Source organism: Macaca thibetana, chromosome 7, assembly GCF_024542745.1.
Source record: "Macaca thibetana thibetana isolate TM-01 chromosome 7, ASM2454274v1, whole genome shotgun sequence".
NCBI classification, from domain to species: Eukaryota; Metazoa; Chordata; class Mammalia; order Primates; family Cercopithecidae; genus Macaca; species Macaca thibetana.
Window position 1 is genome coordinate 934,554 of NC_065584.1, and position 16,870 is coordinate 951,423.

The 16,870-nt window shown below is 41.1% G+C and overlaps 1 pseudogene and 1 gene segment (V, D, J or C); both read left to right on the forward strand.

Moving 5' to 3' along the window:
- LOC126958591 (immunoglobulin heavy variable 3-33-like) overlaps positions 1–16,870 on the forward strand; it is a 60,109-nt gene that overhangs the window by 19,555 nt on the left and 23,684 nt on the right.
- Positions 9,764–11,132, forward strand: LOC126958573 (homer protein homolog 2-like; annotated as a pseudogene).

The window sequence follows — 16,870 nt, forward strand, 5'->3', positions numbered from 1 at the left end:
GGCAGGTACACAGACGCAGTGAGTAAGAAACCAATACGTAAAGATGAGGATCTATGGATATGAACTGAAAGTACATAAAAACTTCATGAAATTCTATTAAATGGAGTAGGAAATAAAACCAAGATTTATTCAAAACACAAATTCCTTGCCAATTTTTTTTGGAGTAGTGAATTCATAAAGAACTCCAAATATCTCTTCCATCTTTTGATTCCTATTGTCCGTGAGATGAGAAAATCAACTCTATTTATGCATCACAGGGCAAATCTGTAAATCAAGGGTGGTTCTGTTGAAGATCCTGGTGGATCAGGATGTCAGGCAGGTGCCGGAGACACTGTCTCAGGAGCGCCCAGATGATCTCAGAGGGACCTGCTGGACACTCACGTGGGACATCAGCACTCACTTTCTCAGAGTCAACGTGAGCTGTGGTTGATGCCTGATGGGACCAGGATGGGGTCAAAGCACCTGGTCAGTGTCATGAAGAGTGATGGTTCCAGAATCATCCATGTGGTCTCCATGCTAATCAAATGTGGGTTCACAGTGAGGAGCATGTCCTCTGGGTGCTTGCATTTCAGTGAAAGGATGTCTGGCCACAAAAAGTTTGTAAATGGAGTAGGGCATCCATTTCTTCAAGCAGGATTAGGGCTTGGACCATCAGAATCCCACTCGTGTAAGGCTGATGTGCCATTCATCTACTGTTTCTTATCCTGAATCAGGGTCTTGAGTTATGAAATGCTCTGACTCATGAATATATGAATAACCTGAGATCCACGGAGGTAATTATGGATATGTCTCAGCCCTGAGAGCATCACCCAATAACCACATCCCTCTCCCAGAGAAGCCCCTGAGAGCACAGCTCCTCATTATGGACCAGACCTAGAGGATCCTCTTCTTGGTGGCTGCAGCTACAGGTAAGGGGTTACCAAGTCCCAGTGATGAAAAGGGGATTGAGTTCAGTCAAGTGGGCTTTCATCCATTCCTGTGTCCTCCCCACAGGTGCCCACTCCCAGGTGCAGCTGGTGCAGTCTGGGGCTGAGGTGAAGAAGTCTGGGTCCTCAGTGAAGGTCTCCTGGAAGGCTTCCAGATACACCTTTACCAGCTATGTTATGCACTGGGTGCGACAGAACTTTGGACAAGGGCTTGAGTGGATGGGATTTTAGTTATTTGAGAGATTTTTCAAATAGCATTTATTCCATAAGCAAATTTCAGAGATTGTAGAATGAATCAAATTAAGATACCTGATACAGAACTTCCTCTGAATCGATCTTTGTAAACATCAATTTCTGAATCAATGTTGTAAATATTTTGGAACACAAACACAAGTTCACATTTTAACTCTACTTTTATCTCTATTTTAAAAATGCCAAAAACTATCATTTTGTGCGTGTAACATTTTGAATTCCTACCATCAATGCATGATATTTCCTGTTTTTCCACATTCATACTGCCATTTATCCTCATGAGATTTGTGAGTTTTAACCATGCTAATAGGTGAGTAATTGTATCTAATTTTTCTTTAAATGCACATGTTCTTAATAAAAAAATCATATTTAACAATTTTTATATAATTTTTGGTGAGATGCCTCTCCCGATATTTGGTTGATTTTTAACTGCATTGTTTTCTTTTGATTAGTTGTAAGTTTACTTGCATATTGATTATAAAAGTCATTTAACAAATTTAAAAAATTGGCCGGGGTGGGTGGCTCACAGCTGTAATCCCAGCACTTTGGGAGGCTGAGATGGGCGGATCACGAGGTTAGGAGATCGAGACCATCCTGGCTAACACAGTGAAACCCCGTCTCTACTAAAAATAAAATTAAATTGAAAATCAGCCAGGTGTAGTGGCGGGCGCCTGTAGTCTCAGCTACTCCAAAGGCTGAGGCAGGTGAATCGCATGAACCCAGGAGACGGAGCTTGCAGTGAACTGAGATCGCGCCACTGCACTCCAGCCTGGGCAACTGAGCAAGACTCTGTCTCCAAACAAACAAACAAACAAAACAAAACAAATGAAAAGGATTGATTTAACAAACATATGACTTGGAAGTATTTTCTCCCAGTCTGTGGTTGCCTTTTTCTCCCTTATCAGTGGATATTGAAGAAAAATGTTTGTGTGTGTGTGTGTGTTTAAACAAATTTAGACCAAAAAAAATTATTCTTTCGTAGATCATGTATTTGGCATTATATGTGAAGTCTCACTATAAAATACACTATTCGTGATTTTTTTTTTCCCCGTGTCTCTAATCTCAGGCCACAATCAACTCGTGAGTGTTTAGCCTTCACCTATTGATTGGAGGACTATCCTCCTGAGATATTTGGAACACTTCTGTAAGGAGATGTGTTCTTCTTCCCATTGTTTGTTTATTTAATCATCTATTAATATCCGTATTGATTTATGGATGTCAATTCCATAGTCTGAAAAAGATCCATGCTACATTATTCATTTTATTGTTCAAATCGCCACAGCTTTATTAGGTGCTGGGCGCTGATTTAGTTTGCATCCTGCATCCTTACAGCACAGCTCATCCTTTTGTTTTTGAACACTTCCCTGTTTCCTGGATATTATAATAAATTCTAAGCTCATTTTCCATATTACCTTTTTCATACATAGAATTAGCCATTTTTATAAAGAGTGCTTATTTCTGATTTTAAAGTATAATATTACAATAAAATATTGTGATACTGGGTATGTGTGTTGTTAATGAGGTGTAAGTACTTCTGGGACCTCTCAATGAATTGGCCTAGTAAATGTGCATGTTTATATGAACCCATGTTTATGGACACTTCAAAACTGTTTATGTATCTAATCTTCTGTAACTTGATTACATTAAAAATGAGAAGACACTGGACTCTCCACCCAACTATGCTACAACATGGACCTTTCTAGTCTTCCTTCCTTGACTGTCTATAACCACCCACTGCAAAGTGAGGAACCCCATCCCACCATATGCCATTTTATTACTTAGCTGCACAATTTCAGGACACATGCAGAGCAGCATCAGAAATGTAATGTTGTACCATTGTAGGAAACATGTTTATCTATTAGAATAGAGTGCTTATGTGTGGTTTGTTTACAATTAAAACTTACAGAATCTCCTCATTTTCAAAGTTACTTATGTCAGCAACTTCATTTTCCACTTTCTTCTGTGAAGTCATTTCAATTACACGATATCGTTTCATTTGTTTGAAATTCTGTAAAAGCCAAAACTATAGTCAAGTAAACAGGATATTCCAGGAATTTAGAGGGTGGGTGTAAAATAAGTAAAACAGGCTCTGTTTAAGAAGAGTAAGAATATTCTAGTGATATGCAATGGTTGAGACGTGACACAATTAATTTGTCTAAGCTCATAATTTTGTGATGGGAAATATAAACCTAAATATATACAATGAAAATATATTTAGCAGTTCATTAACCTCTGGATTAAATGCATACTCTATAAAATTATCTAATAACGTATTTGGGACCATGGGAATGTTACGAGATACATGCAGCAAAGAATGAAGTGATTTTCCTGACTTGCATATATGATGTTTCCATTCAATGAAGACCTTTAATTAAGACGAAATCTACTTTCTATGTGGCCCAGACTTTTTCTTCCTGACAAGCAAACAACCCAGAACATTCTTTTCTTTCTTTGAGAAAAGTTTTCCCCAAACTTCAGCTCAGTTCAGACATACACTGTCCCTGAATGGACATTTACCCTCAGATGGGTACACACACCTGTCAATGTGTGGGCTCTTCTGTCAGAAAAACACACCTTTCCTCATGTGGATTCTTCCCTCAGACAAACCCACATGTCCCCACATGGACTCTTTCCTCAGACCACCACATATGTCCTTACAATTACTCAGGAAACAGACATTTCCTCATGTGGACTCTTGTCTCAGACAAACATGTCTCCTTGTGAACTCTTCACTCAGATAAGTACACACATTTCCACATTGACTGTTTGCTGACATAAGAACATATATCCAATGTTGAATAATTTTGTGGCAAAATGATACCAAGATAATTATAATTATAAAACTCCTTCCAGACAAGATGTAGATACACATTTTTTTTTTTTTTCATTTTAACTTAACTTTGCCTCATTGTCAGGAACAGTGGTTTCCAACTCTAAATGTACTGATCACAGACAGATGCCTGTTTTCTCTGGAAACATATTTCTTATGTTCTTACTGGTCTTATTTGTTGATAATGTTTGCTGCTATGAAGATACCTGGACAGTGTCCACATTAGAGACTGAGAAAGAGCGATGAGCAGATTAACCCTGTGCATCCAGACCCAAGAATCCTTTGACCCTGCCATCTCTGAAATGTAGACACAGAGGATGGATGAGCAATGCTGAGCGGTGCACCCATGACCACAAAAAGAAATACATGGAAATGTGTCCCCTCCCCTCCTTATGAAAGACAACTCATCCCCTGTTCCTTCAGGCCCTGGTGAGGAGCCACTCCATGTCTGTGCCCTTCCTCAGTGTCCTCACCATGGGGTCTGCACTGATCTGGGCTTCCCTTCTCATCACCCTCAATATTAGTGTCCCTTGTGAATCAGGTCCAGCTATGGCTGCTCCACACGGGGCTGTTCTCAGTCTGTTCCTTCTGTGTTTGCAGAAGACCTGTGTGAAGCTCACTGGTGGAGTCTGAGGTGGAAAAATTGTACAGCCCAGTGGTTCACTGAGCATCTCCTGCAAAGCCTCTGGATTCACCTTCACTGACTGCAGTATCAGCTTGGTCCAGCAGGCTCCATGACCAGGGCTGGTGTGGGTGGCAAGAGGAAGAAATTCAAGAGGAAGTTTTTACGTGCACTCTTACGTGCACGGTCTGACTGACATCTTTACTTCTGTTATCACGTTTGTTCTGTAAATCACAACGAATGGTGCATTCTTCATCTATTATACATTTGTTAAGTCTTTTTTGGTGTCTTTCAAAAAAACTGGTAACTTTATCCTATGTAATACCTGTTAAGTCCTAAAAGTGTTTTTTGATGTCTACTTTGTCTGAAATTTACACAGCTACTATAGCTTTCTTTTGGTTCATATTTTCATAATCCATGTTTTCTCATCTTTATCTTTTCTATTTGTGAATATGTAGGATAACTTTCTTGTACAAAGCTAACAGTTGGGTCTTGCTTTTTTTAAGCAACTATAACAAATTCTATTTTAAAACTAATATTATTTTTTCTTTTAGTTTTGTTTAAATTAGCATTTTATGATGTTTATTTCTCTATTAACAGATTATATAATTCACATTTTATAAATATGGTATTGATTACCATAACTTTTACAATAAGAATTGTATATAATAAGATTATAATGTAAATACTGTGATGGCCTTGATCTGAAGTACAGAGATAGTGTAACTGTGTACTTTGAATTCCTCCTTCCAACTGGTCTGTCAGTTTGCACTTATATATTCTATAAAATATAATATGTAATTTTGCATCACTTTATACCCATACATTATAACAATTACAAAGATAAAAATTACAATTCATCTTGATGTTCCCTTTTTTTTACAATCTTAATTTCTTTGTATAGATCTATGTTTTTAGTGCATATCACATGGTTATTAGCAGATAAACTTTGTAAAATGTGCCCTGAAATATGAATGTGTTGACAAATTGTCTCAAGATCTTTTTTTTAAATGATATAATTTTACTTGCCTTTCACTTTTAATGAAATTGTAATGTATGTAGAATTCCAGTTTGCATTTCCCTTGTTACTTATTTTCTTGTATTTATTTTCTTCCTGGAGACAATCACATATTACATTCTGCTGGGCCTTCATTAACCACATTTCTGTGAATCCAGTCAGGGCTGGGTTTCAAGTGTATGGTTACCCCAGCTAAGGGAGTTGAAGTCAGCTTCTACTGTTCACAAAAACTTCAGATTCCTCTGGTGATACCTGCTTTTGTTTCCCTGTTTTGCTTTGGGTTTTCACATGTCATTCTTCCCAGAGAGAGCCTGTCTCTTTTAGTTGTGGCAGATGCATCCTGCTGACACATTTACTTGGTGATTGTTTGTGTGGTGAAAGGGCTTGGACACAGGGGCACATTCTCCAACCTTCTGACCTAGTCTCCTTCTTAGCTATGGGTGGTGAGACTGGCTCTGAAGCATGGCCTTACAAGCGTTCCTGTTCCTTCCCTTTGCCAAGTGTCAGAGTGTCTCTTCCCAGTCGCAGTGGTTGTCAGTGTCCTCAGCTTCTGACCCACTGTCCTTACCCCACAGATTCAGGATTTCATTCTGCAGGAAAGAGATGGGAGGTGTTTCTGGGTAGAGTTTCCTTGGTGTCCTCTGTTTCCTTGTGTTCTAGTTGATTCTACCAGTGTCCACAGGACACAAGATTTAATAAATGTCTCCTTCATACAGTGAAGGGGGACTCAGCATTGAACAGAGCTGCTGTTCTTCCTCCCTAGTCCACACCACAGGACAGCAGGTAGGTGAGTTGTCTGGGGATTTCCTCAATTCTGTAGGAAAAGCCTTGAAGTGCCCAGAGTTTCACATTCTCACACCATTAGCACGCATGACCTCAAGCAACTCATTAAACTTTTCCAGGTTAGATTTTTCCATCTTAAATACCAGGCCATGAGTGGCACCTGACCCAGGTACTGTAATAGATGGACTCAAGGTCTCTCTGCAGGCCCATATTTTCTCAGATTTCAGGGGGATTTTTTCTCTGTGACATCAACTCAGATATGTTGAAGGGTTTATTTTTTGTAGTCGTTCAAGTTTTTTGTTAATGAGGTCAGAATAAGATCATCGTTTTCTCATTTATTCCATTCCCATGCTTAGTATCTGCTTTCTAAACAAAATTCAGAAGCTAAGACAACAAATCAAATACCCATTACTTGGTGCATTGTTAAACAATTTGAGAAATATTCATGTCTGAAATACAATGAACCGCTGAAATCAAGGCATGCCTCCTTCACATAAGAACATGGGGACATTATCAAATAATTGTGCTGAGTGAAGGAAGCTAAAGAATTCACAGGAAATTTCATGTTACATAATTTGTATAAAATTAACATGGAGATCTAAATTTTTCTGAGAATAGGGTGGTGAGAATAACAAGGTGGTGAAATAAAATTACAGAGAAGTGAAAGAAAAAATAAGAGGGCTAATTCAATTGCTAACAACATGATCGAAGTGCGGATTCAATGACTGCACACATATATCAACATTTTCCAAATGCTGCACTGTCAATTTGATTTCATTATTGATGGATGTTTTGAATAAAGCAGCAACAAAAATGAATATATTTGCTGAGAAATAACAAGAGATGAATATTGACACTTGAATTATCACAGACTCCTGAAAATACACCCATGGGAACACTGATTGCATATTTCAGGAAAACACTAGAAAAAGCAAAATTACATAAAGTTGTTATGACAGGTGAGACATCCTGAAAACCTCTCTAGACATATCCCACACTGCCCTGGAGTTGTCTCATAGGAGCAGTCTCCTCCAGTGTTTGGAGGCACAGACAGAGATAATAGGGCTAACTCTGGCCAGATGTGTGTTATCAGACACATTGCACAACTGCTCTGTTCTGTGTGTAATTTATCTTCTCTAAAAATGTAACATTGACACTTGCATTAAATATATTCTGCAAATATGTAACAATTAAATAAGCTGATGTGTGCTAAATGATTATCAAGGCACAATCACATAATCTGAAGCTATATTTTCCAGAGGTAGGATTACCCCCAGTGTTTTCCAGGACACACTCATCTGCTCTGGGCACTGCCTTCTCCTCAGTTGTCCCACCCCTGAGCTTGCTATATAGCAGGAGACATGCAAATAGGGCCCTCCCTCTACTGATAAAAACCAGGACAGCTCTGACCCTGCAGCTCTGAGAGAGGAGCCCAGCCCCAGAATTCCCAGGTGTTTTCATTCAGTGATCAGCACCAAACACAGAGGATTCACCATGGATTTTGTGCTGAGATGGGTTTTGCTTGTTGCTATTTTGAAAGGCGATTTATGGAAAATGAGAGATGTTGAGTGTGAGGGGACATGAGTGAAAGAAACAGTGGATATGTGCGGCAGTTTCTGACCAGGGTGTCTGTGTTTGCAGGTGTCCAGTGTGAGGTGCAGCTGGTGGAGTATGGGGGAGGCTTGGCAAAGCCTGGTGGGGGTCCCTGAGACTCTCCTGTGCAGGCTCTCAATTCACCTTCAGTAGCTACTACATGAACTGTGTCCACCAGGCTCCAGGAATGGCCTGGAGTGGGTTGGACAAGTTAATCCTAAGGGTGGTAGTACATATCTCACAGACTCCGGAAGGGCCGATTCACCATCTCCAGAGAAAATGCCAAGAACACGCTTCATCTGCAAATGAACAGCCTGAAAACCAAGGACACAGCCTTGTATTGTACCAGAGACACAGTGAGGGGAGTACAGTGTGAGCCCAGACACAAACCTCCCTGCAGGGCCATGCAGGGAGGTTTCCTTTCTCAGGTGCAAGAGGCAGGCTTGTTTTTGCAGGACTCTGGAGTCTTATTAGGTTGCGATATTTTACTATGGTTATTTGTCATGAATTTTTTTATTGAGAATTGTGTTTTAGTATTTTTTAAATTTATATGTAAGGGTATTTTTTAAAAATACACACCTTCAAGGAATAATTCTTCCTAATAATTTGCACTTGTTCTTTTAGAATTCTGTTAACATCTGTTGATATCAGCTATTACGTAGCTATAGAGACATTAATTTATATCTATAGACATATGTGTAAATACACAAAGTTATGCATACATGTGTAGTCTTTGTATTTATTGTAATAAAATAACAGAAAATATATAAAATAATTATAGAATATGTCCTAAAGAATGAAGCTCAATGATTAACTTAATATAAATTATAGTAATCCATAACTCCTTTTGATCATTCTCTATAGTTTACATAAATTGATGTCTATTTGTAAGCTTAAACATAGTGTATTGGTCTTTTTGAAATAGCCAAGAACAAATTTCAAATGCCCCTGTCACACACACACACAAAAATAAGGATTTGAGACGATATATATGTCAACTAGCTCGATTCAATTATTCTGATTTGCAATCATAAATCATGACATAGCTTTATTCCCTATAAATATATACAATCAAAATGTCTCAATTTTCAGTGAAGTTTTAACTACGTATTTTCTAATCCGTCCTAGGTCATTAATGTTTTCTCCCAGTCAGGATGCGATTAGATTATCCTGAGAAACTCATTTACCCTCCTGCCTCCTGAAGGCTTCAGGAAGCAGCTCCTAGATGGGCAGAAGCCGGCAAATGTGTGTGTCCACACAGGAACTAGAGCCTCTCTCGCGGATTAGGTCTCCTCCTCACGATTACAGGGCTCTTCAGTTTTCTTAACCAGGCTGTTGTACTAGATAAGCACAAAACAATTTCATTATGCTTTGCTTCAATTTTTCAAAACAACATAAAGGTAGTAATTTTAACAATAAACATATTACAAACTACTTATACATGAGACCTTCCTGTGCTTCAAGGTTTTTTCTCAGGACTTTGTATGTATTACATAATTTCCATTTTTTTTCTGAGATGGAATTCTGATGTCTCCTTATTACATATTATTCTTTTAATTTAATTCTTAGAATGATTCTTTCCAGAGCCCCCGCCCGGCCCACCTGGCGGAATGGAGTGGCGCCAGAGCTGAGCCAGGCGCACAGGGGTCGCCACATGTGCTGCGCAGGGAGCGATGCACAGCGGGCGGAGAGCGAGCACCAGAGGCCTGGTCGGAGAGGCTGCCTGAGCAGCGCCAGAGATGGGAGAACAGCCCATTTTCACCCCGCAGGGCAGGTCTTCCAGATTGACCCCAACACCAAGAGCCACAGGCGGTCACCGTTTCCTGCTTCTATGATGTCACAAGGAACAGCTTTCGGATGGTTAGTGTGGACGGAGCCAAGGTGCCCATAAAGAGCACAATCGCACCAAGTATGACCTTCACCAACACGTCACACACGTCTGGGCAGTGGGCCGACAGCAGAGCCAACATGGCGTTTGGTTTGGGGATTTCCACTGAGTAGCAGCTGACAAAGTTTGCAGAGAAATTCCGGGAGGTGGAAGAAGCTGCCAAGATAGGCAAAAACAAGACCCAGGAGAACATGGAGCCCTCGAGTGATCACCCCTGAGAACCCGGGCGTGGAGCCTCATCTTCTACTCCGGCATCCAGTGTCAACGGGACGGACGATGGAAAGGCCTCTCATGCCGCTGCAGCCGACCGGCACCTGCAGTCTGGGAACCACAAGCTGAAGGCGGCCTCGATGCAGGGCGCTGCCCACGGGAAGAGGCGGGAGATGGAGCTGCAGGCCCGGCGGGAGAGCGACGCCCGGCTGCCCACGGCGCTGCAGGAGTCGGCGGCCAGCGCGGAGCAGAGGAAGAGGCCGTGAGATCCACAGAGAGAAGGAGAAGAACACGCAGCTGAGGAGGAGGATGGAGGAGCTGGAGGCCGAGCTCCGAGAAAAGGAAGCAGAGCTGGAAGATCTCCGGAAACAAAGTGAACTCACACCTCAGCTCAGGTCAGAGCGCGACGGCGTCTCTGAGAAGATTGAGGCGGCAGAGAGAGGATCAAAACCAGGAAGACAAAGCGCGTTCCCTAAAGACAGAGGCTGAGGAGAGCAAATCCCGACAGCGCCACCTGGAGGTGGAGGTGAAGAGCTTCCTGGAGGTGCTGGACCGGAAGATCCACGACCTGCATGACTTCTGCCCAGGCCTCTCAAGCTGGCCACTGACAACTAGGGCTGTCCGAGGCCGGGGTCCCCCACCATGAGTCCCAAGCGTGTGTGCGAGACCAGATGGCGCTAGAACGTTCCCTGTGTGCGTTGCTTCTGTAAATGCAGGCGCAGTTTGTCGTGTCTCCAAACCAGTTGTGCCGTCCACTCACTCCTTTCCAGAATAGAAATCTCCTGTCGCTTCTCTGGCCTTGTGGGCGTGTGGACAACTGGAAGATTCTGACTCAGGAATCCAGAACCAGGTCTACCTTCAACATTTACGCAGTCAGGCCAGGGATGTTTATATCTTTCATAAGGGCTGTTGCAACCATATGAACTGAAAAAAAGCACTTTGTCGTATACACAAAGTTCTAAAAATAATTGTTTTAATTATTATAGAAAAAGAAAATTAGGCCAAGCTTGTTTCCTCTTAGATTTTCTTGTTTTATATTACTCTATCTATACATATGTATTTTATACATATATAAATATATGTGTATATATAAGTATATAATATATATGCATATACAAACATATTATTTATTTATTAATTCTCTTAACTTTTATTTTAAGTTCAGGGGTATATGTGTAGGATGTACAGGTTTGTTACATAGATAAATTGTGTCATGGAGGTTTGTTGTACAGATTATTTCATCACCCAGTGAAATGGTTCAGCTGTGTCTCCACCCAAATCTCAACTTGAATTCCCACGTGTAGTGGGAGGAACCTGATGGAGGTAATTGAATCAAGGGGGCAGTCCTTTCCCATGCTGTTCTCATGATAGTTAATAAGTCTCATGAGATGTGCTGGTTTTGTAACAAGGAGTTTCTCTGCACAAGTTCTCTCTTTGCCTGCTGCTATCCATATAAGATGTGACTTAGTCCTACTTCCCTTATGCCATGAATGTAAGGCCTCCGTAGCCATGTGGAACTGTGAGTCCAATAAACCTTTCGACTGTATAAATTACCCTGTCTCAGATATGTCTTCATTAGCAGAGTGAGAAAAGACTAATACAGTAATTGGTACCAGTAGATGACTCACTGCTGTAGATACCTGAAAATGTGGAAGTGGCTTGGAGACTGGTTCACAGACAGGGGTTGAAATAGTTTGGAGTGCTCAGAAGAAGACAGAATAGGTAGTAAAGTTTGGAAAGACTTGGTGAATGGCTTTGCCCAAAATGCTGATAGGGATATAAACAATTAAGTCCAGGCTGGGATGGTCTCAGTTGGGGATGAGGAACTTATTGGGAACTGGAGCAAAGATGACTCTTATGTATGAGCAAAAAGACTGGTAGCATTTTGCCCCTGCCCTAGAGATTTGTGGAAATTTAAACTTGAAAGAGATGATTTAGGGTATCTGGTGGAAGAAATTTCTAAGCAGCAAAGCATTCCTGAGGTGACTTGGGTGCTGTTAAAGGCATTCAGTTTTATAAGGAAAGCAGACCATAAAAACTTGAAAAATTTACAGCCTGACAATGAGATAAAAAAGAAAATCCTGCATGAGTTACCAGGAAACAAATGTTAATCTTCAAGACAATGGGGAAAATGTCTCCAGGGCATGTCAGCCGTCTTCACAGCAGCCCATCCCAGTAGAGCCCTAAAGGTCTAGCAGAAAAAAATTCTTATGGGAACCAAACCAAGGGCAATCCCAGCCTTAGCAGCCCTGGGACCTGAAGCCCTGCATCCCAGCAACTCCAGCAATGACTAAATGGGGCCAAGGTATATCTTGAGCTGTTGCTTCAGAGGGTGCAAACCCCAAGCCTTGGTAGCTTCCATGTGGTGTTTGGCCTGCGGGTGCATGGAATACAGGGATTGCAGTTTGGGAACCTCCACTTAGATTTCAGAGGATGTATGGAAATGCCTGGATGCCCAAGCAGAAGTTTGCTGCATGGGTGGGACCCTCAGGGAGAACCTCTGCTAGGGTAGTGTGGAAGGGAAATATGGGGTTTGAACCCTGCCACAGAGTCCCTACTAGGGAATGACCTAGCAGAGCTTCGAGAAGAGGGCCGCCATCCTCCAGACCCCAGAATGATATATCCACCAACAGCTTGCATTCCGTGCCTGGAAAAGCTGCAGATACTCATCACCAGCCTGTAAAAGCAGCTGTGAGGCAGGCTGTACCCTGCAAAGCCACAGGGCCAGAGCTACTCAAGACCATGGGAACCCACCTTTTGCATCAGCATGACCTGAATTTGGGACATGAAATCAAAAGAGATCATTTTGAAGCTATAAGATTTGACTACCCTGCTGGATTTGGACTTGCATGGGGTCTGTAGCTCCTTTGTTGTGGCCCATTTCTCCCATGTGGAATGGCTGTATTTACCCAATACCTATACCCCCATCGTATCTAGGAAGTAACTAACTTGCTTTTAATTTTTACAGGCTCATAGGAGGAAGAGACTTGTCATGTTTCAGATGAGACTTTGAACTGTGGACTTTCAAGTTAACACTGAAATGAGTTAAAACTTTAGGGGAACTGTTGGGAAGGCATGATTGGTTCTGAAATATGAGGACTTGAGATTTTGGAGGGGGCAGGGACATAATGATATGGTTTAGTTGTGTCCCCACCAAAATCTCATCTTGAATTCTGACACATTGTGGGAGGGACCCAGTGGGAGGTAATTTAACCATGGGGGCAGGTCTTTCCCTTGCTGTGCTCATCATGGTAAATAAGTCTCACGAAAACTGATGGTTTTATAAGGGGACATTTCCCAGCATATGCTCTCTGTTTGCCTGCTGCCATCCATGTAAAAAATGACTTGCTCATCCTAGACCTCTGCCATGATTGTGAGGCCTCCCCAGCCATGTTGAACTGTGAGTTCATTAAACTTTTTATTCTGTATAAATTTCCCAGTCTCAGGTATGTCTTTATGAGCTGTGTGAAAACAAACTAATACACCCAGTATTAATCTCAGTGCTTATTAGTAATTTTTAGTTATTTTTCCTCATTCTCTTTCTCCTCCCACCCTCCAGCCTCCAAGAGGCCCCAGTGTGTGTTGTTTCCCTCTGTGTCCATGTGTTCTCATCATTTAGCTCCCACTTATAAGTGAGAACATGTAGTATTTGGTTTTCTGTTCCTGTGTTAGTTTGCTGAGAATAATGGTCTCCAGCTCCATCTATGTCTCTGCAAAGGACATGATCTCATTTCTGTTTATGGCTACTTAGTAGTTCATGGTGTATGTGTCCCACCTGTCATAGCCTGGGAAGTTCTTGCAACTCTCCTATGCAGCCTCTGGATTCACCTTCAGTAGCTACTGAATGAGGTGAGTCCACCAGGTTCCAGGAAAGGGGCTGAATTGAGTAGTAGATATAAAGTATAATGGAAGTCAGATATACTATGCACACTCTCTGAAGGGTAGATTCACTGTATCCAAATAAAATTTCGAGAACTTGCTATGAGAGTAAATGGCCGTGTATCACTGTATTTAAGAAACTAAGTGATGGGAAGTCAGTGTGAGACAAGACACAAAATTTCCTGCAGAGACGTGAGGAGGCTGGGCTGAAGGGGAAACTCAGCACCTAAATGAGACAGGGGCAGCCCTGGGACAGGTGCAGATGGAGGTCAAGGATTGCTTTTCTTCAGGTCTGTAGCTTCCTCTGCATGTAAAATACAAAATTGCAGATAAAAATTATTTACCAAGTTTAAAAAATGCCATTTACCAAATATGTGATTTGCAAATGTGTTCTCCAAGTCTGTGGTTGTCTTTTCACTGCCTCATCAGTGTATACTGCAGAAACATTTATATTTATCTCTGTGTCTGTGTGTGTGCATGTGTGTGTAAATTTGGATAAAGTAACATGTAAAGTTTTATTATTTCTTCAATCATGTTTTTGCATTATGTCTGAAAACTCAGAATAAAATCCACTAACACTGAAAATATTTTCCATTCTCTAATCTCATGCGACAATTAACTAATGAGTATTTAAACTTCACTCACTTGATGAGAGGACTATCAACTTAAGTCATTTGGATTATTCTATAAGGGAGATGTGTCCTTCTTTCTATTTGTCCTTGATTTAATTACCTAGTAATTTCAGAAATTGTTCAGGGGTGTTTACTTCATACTCTGGTGTAGATCCATGCTACATTATTCATTTTATTGCTCAAGTAACCAGACTTTAATTTAGAGGATGTGAGCTCATTTACTTTGCACTCTGTATCTTTATGATACAAACCATCCTTTTGTTTCTTAACATTTCCCCATTTCCTAGTATTACAAGAAATTCTAAACTCATTTTCCTGTATTATATTTTCCATACATAGAATCAGCCATTTCTCCAAGGATTTCTGGCTTCTGGTTTGAAGAATTGTATTAAAGTACAACATTATGATGTTGGGTGTGTGTACCGTTAATGTGGTGTCGGGGATTCTAGGGACTCTAAGCTAACAGTAGCATTTGAATATTAACCCACGTTTATGGGCACATGGAAACTATTTATATATCTAATCTTCTGTACCTATATTGCATTAAACATGAGAACACACCAATGTACTTACCTTACTGTCATACCACATATAGACTTTTAACTTTTCTTCCTTGCCTGCTCATAACCATCCACTCCAATATGAAGAATTCCACTCCATCACATGTCATTGAATTATTTAGTTGCACAATCTCAGGTCACATGCACAGCGGTATCAGATTTAAGCTGTACTTGTTTGGAAGCATGTTTATCTACTAAAGCACGGTGCTTCTACGCAGTTTCATTACAGTTTAGTCTTACAGAATCCCCTAATTACCAACGTTATTTAGGTGAGAGATTGTGTGTGTCACCTTTCAAAGTGTAGTTATTTCAAATACACTATATAATTTTATTTCAAATTTCATAAAACTAACTTATAGATAAAGTAAGCGTATGAAGATTTTCCAGGAATTTAGAAAGAGGGTATCATGCAAGTGAATTGAGCACTGATTAAGGGTGGTGATACTTATTTTAAATCATATGCAATGTTGGACACATGACACACTTAATTTGTCAACACTTAGAATTTAATGACACCAGGTGTGAACCTAAATATATACAACTTTTAAAAAGTACGTAGCTTGTCATGAACTCCAAAATGAAATGCAGACTGTATAGAAGTCTCTGGCAACTTTACTCAGTGTGGGCAGCGATGGCATGAGATGCAGGCAATGAAGAATAAGGTAACTTTCCCCATTTCCATATAAGTTGTTTCCCTTCACGAGATACCTTTCTTTCAGCAGGCTCCCATGTGAGTCAGTTTCCTTCCTCACAAGCAGGTCACCCAGAGGATTCTCATCTTCCCTTAACTGAGAAGTTTTCCCCAAACTCCAGTTCAGACTAGCTCACACTGTCCCTAAATGGGCAATTACTTTTAGATATGTGCCCACATCTGTCCCTGCACGTACTCCTCCCTCAGACAAGCACACGCATTGCTTTGTGGACTCTTCCCTCAGAAAACCACAAATGTCCCCACAATGACTCCTTCACATAAGCATGCCTGTCTGATGCTGAACTGCTGTGTGGCAAAATTAGCTCAGAATACAAGCAGTATGGACTCCAGCCCTAATAACGTGCAGGTCTGCATTTTATTTTTAATTCTAACTGAAGACTTTGCCTTCTTGTTAAAAGCAGTGGTTTATAGTTCTACATGCAGAGACTACAGGCAGACATATGACTCCTCTGGAAAAGTTTATTTTAGTGTATTTACTGGGTTATTTTGTTAATTAACATTCACTCTATAGAGACACCTGAAAAGGGCCCTCATCAGGGAACAAGAAAGTGTAGTTTGCAGATTAACTCTGAGCATCCAGTCCCAGGAATCCCTTGACCTGCCCTTCCTGAAATCCAAAGGCAGAGGGGGGATGACAACTGCTGAGTAGCAAACTTATGTCCACAGGGAGGAGACATGGAAATGTGGTCATTCCCATGCTCATGAGGAGCAGCTCATCCCCTGTCTCTAGTGGCCTGGTGAAGAGCCACCCCACACCTGCACCTTCCTCTGTGTCCACACCATGGGGACTGTGCTGATCTGGGCTTTCCTTCTAATCACTCTCAATATTAGGGCCCTTGTGGATCAGGCTCAGTTTTGGTTGATCCAGATGGGGCTGTTCTCAGTCTGTTCCCTCTGTGTTTGCAGAAGCCCTGTGTGAAGTTCTCTGAAGGAGACAGCGGGAATAATGGTACAGCCAGGGGTTC